Source organism: Anguilla anguilla, chromosome 11 (genome assembly GCF_013347855.1).
Source record: "Anguilla anguilla isolate fAngAng1 chromosome 11, fAngAng1.pri, whole genome shotgun sequence".
Taxonomy (NCBI): Eukaryota; Metazoa; Chordata; class Actinopteri; order Anguilliformes; family Anguillidae; genus Anguilla; species Anguilla anguilla.
The window spans coordinates 44,503,313-44,510,739 of NC_049211.1; the positions used below are offsets into that span (position 1 = coordinate 44,503,313).

At 43.4% G+C, this 7,427-nt stretch overlaps 1 long non-coding RNA gene across 1 annotated transcript; it reads left to right on the plus strand.

Moving 5' to 3' along the window:
• Positions 1-1,099: 1,099 nt before the first annotated feature.
• On the plus strand, positions 1,100-6,639 carry LOC118207994. Its single transcript, XR_004761492.1, has 2 exons — positions 1,100-1,984; positions 6,197-6,639. It is a non-coding gene; the product is annotated as an uncharacterized LOC118207994 (long non-coding RNA).
• The last annotated feature ends 788 nt before the right edge of the window (positions 6,640-7,427 follow it).

Genomic DNA, 7,427 nt, shown 5'->3' on the forward strand with positions numbered 1-7,427 from the left:
TAAAATGGTGATTGAATGTGTCACACATTTGTTTTTTTTTTGTTGTTTTTTATCTGAGATAATGATATTAGCTACTATATGATGTTTTGTAAATAGCCAAGGCGTGATTGCAAGCGAGTGTCATCTTGTCACGCGTCATCGTAGCAAGCTAACCAGACAGTAAAAAAGCAGATAAAACACTTCGAACATGAATCATTTTAAGCCATGTTATCTAGCTTTGTCGTGATAACATGAGAGAAGGATTGCTGTTGGAGAACTGAATCAACCAATAGTTAGCGCGGGTAACCTGCACGAAAGCTCATACATATAAGAAAATACAATAAGAAAATATAATTAATTTAACTTACTGAGAAAATATAATAAGAAATAACGAGGCTGTGTCATAGCTAATGCGTTATTGCGAGCGAGTGTGTCATCTAGTCACGCGTCAGAGCGCATTGTAGTTATTTTCACCGTCTAATTCTTATGGACAGGGAAGCTCGTTTGATAGTCTTAGTAGGAATAAAATAAGAAAATATAATTAATGTACTGAGAATAGATACTAAGAAATAATAATAACAAATTAATAATAACAACAATAATAATAATAATAATCATAAAAATACATGTTTGAAACTGGAAAAGGGATTTTTTACATTAATTTTTTTATAGATGTTGGAAAAGAAAGGAGTAAAAGCAAGGTGTGGAGTTATTTTGATTTCACACACTTAAATATAGTGTTAATATGTATATTTAATTTAATATCATCTTTACCTTTTTTTATCTAAAAAGTTTTGTGTGTTTATTAAAAAAAAATTTTTGTTTGCTTATAAGTTAAATGTTCTTAAATATAGAAACTTTAATAAAATATAAGTTTTTCAAATTGATTTGAAAATGTTGCACTTTTTGACAAAATATCGGTCAAAACATCGGTAATCGGTGGGCTAGGACTCCCCAAAATCGGGATTGGCACCGGACCCAAAAATCTGGCATCGGTCGGGCTCTATTATGTACTGTTGGCCATGCTCAATTTTTGTCATCTCCCTTCACAACAGGTGAAAAGAAAACAATTGCATCATACAAAGACAGCGTGCAGCACAGCATGCAGCATAACGTAAGTACATCAAAACTGTCACTGGGAATTAAATTTGATTTGATTCCAAATTTATCAAATTAACCCACTTCCATGTGTGCCAACTTGGTCTGCCTCCTTGTCTGGGCCATGACTTATTTGAGGGTATCGTCGCATATGACTTCGCTCTATACCTAAGTCATTTTGTCACAAATCAGAAATTCTTCACGTATAGAGAACTGAATGGACAGCTTAATCACTTCAGGTACCTCGGCGATGACGCCAGCAATAAGCCATGCGAAATGAATCCAGGAAGTGAGAAATTGAGTGGACATGCTGTCCAGAATTGGTGTTTCCTTAGACTTCTGCCTCTCTTGATTGGGGACAAAATTTAAAATCCAGTTGAAAATGAAGTTTGGCAATTTGTGTTGCTGCTAAGGCAAAAAGTTGAAATTGTTTGTGCTCCTGCCATTGCAACTAGTCAGATGGCCTACTTGAAAGTCCTTATTGAGGAGTATTTGCCGAGTCGACAGTATTGTTTTCCTAATCACCCACTTAAGCCGAAACATCATGTAACCCGTTAGAAAAATAGCAACGTTTTAAAAGAGTCCTGTAGCTTTAAGAAAAGGGAGGCTCCCTACCTAACTGTTAGGAGGACTTGTTTTGCGTCCCTAATTAGTTTTATTGGCTGTAACAGGCAGTAATGTCTTAAGATCATTCTGGAAAATAGTTAGCCCCGCCCACTCCCAGGGACTTGGTTGAGACTGTTTGTCGCACAGCAAGAGGGGAGAACGGGAGAAAGAAAAAGACGATTAGAAGTAACAAATCATAATCGTTAATTTAAGCAGTAAACCTAAAGAGTAGCTCCGTAAATGACCCACGGACCAAATATTTTCCAGATCGCACACTTCAATCTCTTTCCTTGGGATCTTGGTAAGTTAAATGTTAAATTTGCTAAAGTATCGTAACTGTAGCAGCAACACGTGTGCTATTGACTCTGTGTTTCCTTGAAAATAGCATTAGCCACACGTGGCGTTTAATATTTTTCAGTTTGCACACTTCAGTTTCTTCCTTTGGGATTTCAGCGAGTTTAAATTTGAAATTTAGCTAAAATATCGCCATTGTAGCAGCAACACGTGTGTTATTAACTCCGTGTTTCCTTGAAAATAGCATTAGCCACACGTGGTATGTATAGCTATTGAGTTTCTCTCATATAAAGTTGAATGTTGCTATTTGAAAGCGTGAATCGCACTGTTATTGTATCATACGTGTATGAATGTGCTATGTAACATGTGTATGAATGTGCCATGTAATAACCTTGTGTTAATTTTAAGTAGGCTATAGCTCATTCAAGGTGGCTATTAGTTGAGCCTATGCACTTAAATGAAGTTAGCTAATGCAGTACTGTTAGAAACCATGCACTAGCGCTTAGCAAGTGCGCTACATTTGGGTATATGATGTAGCCATATCTTCTATTGTGCATGACAGTGCAAGAGGGTTAGTTCACATGCATTTAAATGATTTTACAATCAACTAATGATTTACTTGATTGTTAAAGGTTTATTGCCATGTATTTATATTGAGTTCATGGTTTAAAAAATTATTTGCTATAGTTACATCAGAATCAGAATCAGAATCAGAATCAGAATCGGGTTTATTGCCAAGTAGGTTTACACATACAAGGAATTTGTTTTGGTCAGGTGGTGCGTAACAGTGAACATAAAATAAGATAAATAGAGTAAGATGAACAATAGTGCAGTAAAAAACATAACAGACATAACATAACATAACATAACATAAACATAGTGCAAAACAATAACAATAGTGCAAGGGGATAAAGTGGTTTTAAGTACAGGTGCTGTCTGTTGGTGTCCGTGGGGGTCAGGATAACAGTACAGTGACAGTGGCATCAGTGGGGGTCCCGGGCCTTGTTGATAAGGCCAGCTGCAGTCGGGAAAAAACTGTTCTTATGACGTGAGGTTTTGGTCCTGATGGACCGCAGCCTCCTGCCGGAGGGGAGTGTTTGCAAGAGTTTGTGTCCAGGGTGGGAGGGGTCGGCCACAATCTTTCCTGCCCGCCTCAGGGCCCTGGAGGTGTGCAGGTCCTGGAGGGATGGCAGATTGCAGCCAATCACCCTCTCAGCGGCGCGAATGATACGCTGCAGTCTGCCCTTGTCCTTGGCAGTGGCAGCAGCGTACCAGATGGTGATGGAGGAGGTGAGGATGGACTCAATGATGGCAGTGTAGAAGTGCACCATCATTGTCATTGGCAGGTTGAACTTCTTCAGCTGCCGCAGGAAGTACATCCTCTGCTGAGCCTTCTTGGTGAGGGAGGTGATGTTCAGCTCCCACTTGAGGTCCTGGGTGATGATGGTGCCCAGGAAGCAGAAGGACTCCACAGTGTCGACTGGGGAGTCATGCAGGGTGATGGGGGCGGGTGGGGCTGCGTTCCTTCTGAAGTCCACTACCATCTCTACTGTCTTTAGGGCGTTGAGCTCCAGGTTGTTATGGCTGCACCAGGACACCAGATGTTCAATCTCTCTCCTGTAGGCAGACTCATCCCCACCAGAGATGAGTCCAATGAGAGTGGTGTCGTCTGCAAACTTCAGGAGCTTGACTGACTGATGACTGGAGGTGCAGCTATTGGTATACAGGGAGAAGAGTAGAGGAGAAAGGACGCAGCCTTGAGGGGAGCCGGTGCTGATGGTCCGGGAGTCGGAGACGTGTTTCCCCAGCTTCACGTGCTGCTTCCTGTCAGACAGGAAGTCGGTGATCCACCTGCAGGTGCAGTCAGGCACGTGCAGCTGGGAGAGCTTGTCCTGTAGTAGAGCCGGGATGATGGTATTGAAGGCGGAGCTGAAGTCCACAAACAGGATCCTGACATAGGTTCCTGCAGTGTCCAGGTGCTGGAGGATGAAGTGGAGGGCCATGTTTACAGCATCGTCCACAGACCTGTTGGCTCTGTATGCGAACTGCAGGGGGTCCAGGAGTGGGTCCGTGATGGTTTTGAGGTGGGACAGTACAAGGCGCTCAAAAGACTTCATTACCACAGAGGTCAGGGCGACGGGTCTGTAGTCATTGAGTCCTGCGGTCCTTGTTTTTTTGGGGACGGGGATAATGGTAGAGGTCTTGAAGCAGGCTGGTACGTGGCATGTCTCCAGTGAGGTGTTAAAAATGTCTGTGAACACCGGAGACAGCTGATCGGCACAGTGCTTCAGGGTGGAGGGAGAGACAGAGTCTGGTCCAGCTGCTTTGCGGGGGTTCTGTCTCTTGAATAGTCTGTTAACGTCCCTCTCCAGGAGGGAGAGAGTCGTCATTGTGATAGGGGAGGGGGAGGGGGCCTCTGAGGTGGGTGATTGTAGAGAGGCCCGGGCTCCTGCTGAGATGGGGGAGGAGGAGCTGGTGGTCTGGAGCTGGTGAATGGGTTCACGGGGGATGGTGTCAGGACTGTCCCATTGTCTTTCAAATCGGCAGTAAAACTCATTCAGGTCGTTGGCCAGGCGCAAGTCATTAGTGGAGTGGGGGGCTTTCGGTTTGTAGTTGGTGATCTGTCTGAGGCCCTTCCAGACAGAGGCCGAGTTGTTTTCTGAGAACTGCTGTTGGAGTTTCTCAGAGTACAGTCGTTTAGCATCTCTCACCGCCTTGCTAAACCTGTATTTAGACTCTTTAAACCGGTCCTTGTCCCCACTCCTAAATGCTTCCTCCTTTGCCAGCCTTAGCTGTCTGAGTTTAGCTGTAAACCAGGGTTTGTCGTTGTTGTAGATAACCCTGGTGCGTGATGGTACACAGCTGTCCTCACAGAAGCTGATGTATGATGTCACAGCCTCTGTGTACTCATCCAGACTGATGGTAGCAGTCCTGAAAACATCCCAGTCAGTGCAGTCCAAGCACGTGCGAAGATCCTCCATAGCTTCACTGGTCCACTTCTTAGATGTCCTCACAACAGGTTTGCAGAGTTTTAATTTCTGCCTGTATGCAGGAATCAGGTGGACTATGATGTGGTCAGAGTGTCCCAGTGCAGCGCGGGGGACGGCGTGATAGGCACGGTTGATTGTACTGTAGCAGTGATCTAAAGTGTTCTCCTCTCTGGTCGGGCATTTAATCAACTGGTGGTATTTAGGCAGTTCGTGGCTGAGATTCCCTTTGTTAAAGTCGCCGAGGACGATAACGAAAGAGTCCGGGTTTGTCCGCTCCACACACAGTATCTGGTCGGCGAGCGTACGCTGTGCCTCCTGCACGAGGGCTTGCGGTGGAATGTAAACACCGACCAGAATGAATGAAGCGAACTCGCGGGGGGAGTAGAAGGGTTTGCAGTTGATGAAAAAAGTTTCCAGAACAGGAGAACAGTGCTGCATAATCACTGTAACATCTTTACACCAGCCACTGTTTGTATAAAAACAAATACCTCCACCTTTCATTTTGCCGGAGCGCTCTGTGTCGCGATCCGCTCTGAATAGCTGAAAGCCTGCCAGCTGCAGCGCAGAGTCCGGTATCGATCCACACAGCCAAGTTTCCGTGAAGCACAAAACGGAAGATGTTGAAAAGTCTCTGTTTTTATCCACCAGTAGCTGGAGTTCGTCCAGTTTATTGCACAGCGATCGCACGTTAGATAGAAATATTCCCGGTAACGGAGTGCGTAGACCGCGTCTGCGGAGACGCACGAGCGCACCGGCACGTTTCCCTCTCCTCCGGCGTTTCACTGCGTGAACAAGGGTGAGCGTACCTTTGACAAAAGTGACCAGTAATTCCGCAGATGTGATGAGAATGTTCGGAAATAAATCCACAGGAGTTGTTACCCTGATATTCATGAGCTCTTCCCTGGTGAAAGAGTTCCGGATGCTATCGCAAAACACTGAATTTACAAACAAAACAAGGCAAAACAATGCGCACCAACACACCGAGGCAGCCATCCGCGGCGCCATCTTGATCGACTATATGGAAAATACCTTGCTCATAATTCATGATTAATGGTTAAAGAGTGATAGAATATTTGATAAAATGAAACTGTACAGTTGAACATTTATAAAGTGTACTATTTGGTTTATTAGTAACACTTTTACACTTTTGAGGTTACAATGATGCCTTAAAGAAAAAAACTAAGATTGAGAAAAGTATTCAGTTGTTATAATAGCCTGTTGTCATACAGGCTGGGTTTTTTGGATACCTGAGAAGAAACCTGTGAACCTAGGATTCTCTCCCTGACGAGGGAGATGGCGAGCCGACCAGCTTGATCAACTTGATTCATCTTCATCCATTGAGGAAGAACCCCCTGATACCCCTTGTTTCTCCCAACCCCACTCTGGTGTGGTAGGATTGTGATTGAGAAATTACACAATTTTATTTGATACTTTATTTTTTGTAAAAAGGGTACACCCAACCAACAATACTGACTTGAAACTAACTAAATTGAACTTGACCAATTGAACTGAACCAGACTGAACAGAAGACATTCAGAACTGAATGGACAGTGAATACAGTTACAACACTCAGGACATTGATATGAAGACAAATGAATGTGTTTGAATGTGATAAGCTTTACATATTGTCATTACGTTTTCTTTAATACAGTTCTAACCATTTTGCACTTACTTTCTGGCTCCGGTTGTTCATTGTGTCCATCTCTTCATTCATAACCTCTCCTTACGAACCTAGCTTTAACCTGAAAATATTTACCTACTGCTAAGTGACCCTTTAGGTGGGTTACAGTCATCATATACGTGACTATCCTGAACTGATACTTTGCTTTGGGCCTCTTATTTGCTCTTGGACCCTTAGGTTTGAGAGTAAACACACTTTTTAAACAGTGTGCTCGCAAATTACACAACTTCAAGAATTTGTGATCTGTTGATTATTTAGGCCTCCAGCTACGTAGCTCTGTGGCTGTACACAATGTCACCGTTAAAGGCACAAGCTACAAAAAAAGCCACGTGTGTTGTCTTTGAGAAGAATGATGAGGGACTAGTCTTTGGCAAGATAGAACTGATTCTTGTTTGCAACAGTTGTGTTTACTTTGTCACAGAGAAATGCCAGTCTGATTTCCTTTTTGATCAGGGGATTTACTGCCTAAAGATGGGCTCAGAGAACCCCATTTCAAATTATTTCTGCCTCGAACATGCAAGTATGTAATGTAATGTATCTATGTAAAACAGTGGCTGTGACAAAGGGTGCGGTGGCGTATAAGTGTAAAACGTATCAGAGATGCATGTGAAATATGGCCAGTGTATGTACTCACGTCCATCCAACTGACAAAAGAATCAGCAAGCCCGTAGAATTATAACTCTCTAGGTCGCAACTTGTGTAGCCTTCTGTCCTGCTCCGTTGTCTGTTATTTCGTGGAGATGCACTTTTAGTGTTTGTAAGGTTTATAAGGCATTTTG